Consider the following 1,964-nt stretch of genomic DNA (forward strand, 5'->3'; position numbering starts at 1 on the left):
ATAATAAATATAATAAATAAATAAATATAAAATAAATATATATTAAATATATAATAAATAAATATAATAAATAACATAAATATAATGGCATAAATTTAAGACTATGCTGCAGAGTAATTTTCAGCACTCTTTTAGCATGGTTCTTGTCTCATTTAATGTTCTTTAAGTAGTATTTCCCTCTCCCTACCCTCTTGGTAGAGACATCTACTTCGGCAGGACACGTACAAAACAATAGTTCAGAAGGATAAAGAGGTACTTGGAAGGGAGGAGAACTGGCAGTTTATCTTTAGCAAGCAAGTCTGTGAGCAAAGGGAACGTTTTGATTCCTGTGGAACATGGAGGAGGCTGCTTTTCAGCATCATTCTTTGCCTCACTAGTCTTACAAGGACATTAGTGCAGATGTCTGTTTTGTTGGACCTCTGGGAGTACAAAGAGTGTGAGAGGGGGATGTGAGTTGCCTTTTTTATGTATATTCTTCACTAACATGCTGGATCCGATGCTGAGAGAAAAGGAGCATTTCCTGCATGATGCCGTTGGTGCTCCTGGGGGCTCAGAAGAGCAGGGGATGTGCTTGGCACCTCCTGCCCAGAGCATTTTTCACATCAGAAGGGGCCATATGGTGTCTTGGCATCTCTAACCATTCTTCACAGTTAATTACCTGCTTTTGTTTCCATCTCTGTCCTCATGTTGCAGATTGAGTGTTACTGCTTTCTAGCAATGTGGGCTATGGGCTGGGACAAGGCACTTGTGCTGTCATGAAGATGCTTTAATTTAAGCAGCTGCTCAGGGCCTCATAGTGGTGAAATGAAAGCAGTGTTGTGTATTCACCTTCCATTTACACCCAGGTATAAAAAATGCACAAGATCAAACATGCTTTCTTGCGGTCTACCTTTGTTGCCGCGTTTCATCATGCGCCATAGATATGCAGTCACTTCCCTTAAAACTGTCGGAGTTGCAAACTGGAGCAAATTGTGCAAGTATGCAGATTCCAGGGGTTTGTATCTATTGCAAGCGCTGTTTTTTCACCACTGTCCTCAGATGTACGCGCACTGGTTCTCCCTTAGATCATACTTCCTGGGTGAAGTGCTGAGTCGACAGTGACTAACTGTGGTATTGTCTCCCTTTCCAGTTAGGACCCAGATGGAAAGAGTAGTTGGTGTTATTGTCCTTTTTTAATAACTAAGACTGGTTTTAATTTAGTTTTTTTTCTTGCTGTAATTTATCATATCTGTCCAGCAATCTGTTTTGGTGTCTTGGCAGAGGAAAAGTAAAAATTATCATTCTTGAAAAATGGTACCTTCATGGGCTTCTGGAAGGTGATGTCTATTTGTTTTGACTCAATTGCCACACAAACTGAGGCAGAGATCCCTGGCATATTAAGTGCTGAATGTCAGGAGAGCAGCAGTGCCCAAGTCTGCAGCTCAGGTCTTGATTGAGCACTCAGACTTTGTAACTGCCCAGGTGATTATCTTTAAAAAAAACCCTAAACCGCACCCCGCCCTCCAAAAAAAAAAAAAGGCAATGCAAACCAAATCCAACCAGCCAAAACCCCCCGAACTTCTTCAAGCCTGGCTCAGTAAGCCAGGTGTGTTTGGGTTCTCCCACTGAAACTGACTTTTCAAATGCTTCCAGCTTCTGACTCTCCGCTGTGGTGGTTGGAACCTGCCGGGAGTTTGCAGGAGCTTAAAGAGGAGATGGACACCTACCACTCTGAGGAGGATGCAGCAAGAGGATATTTATCTATCCTGAGCCGAACATGCAGCATGAATCTCTGGACTGAAACCTAGAGCTTTTTCCTTCTCTCTAGGAGATCGGTGACTTAGAAAATACTGTAAATTTAAGATGGAGGATGATGGCATGGAAAAAGCAAGCAGTCAGCAAGCTGCTGCAAGCTGGATTGTTGATGATGACGTGGTAGAAAACACAGCAAGGAGATGTGCAGTGCTCCAGGAAGTGTGTGTAGG

This window comes from Buceros rhinoceros, unplaced genomic scaffold (assembly GCF_000710305.1).
Source record: "Buceros rhinoceros silvestris isolate BGI_N320 unplaced genomic scaffold, ASM71030v1 scaffold13133, whole genome shotgun sequence".
NCBI classification, from domain to species: Eukaryota; Metazoa; Chordata; class Aves; order Bucerotiformes; family Bucerotidae; genus Buceros; species Buceros rhinoceros.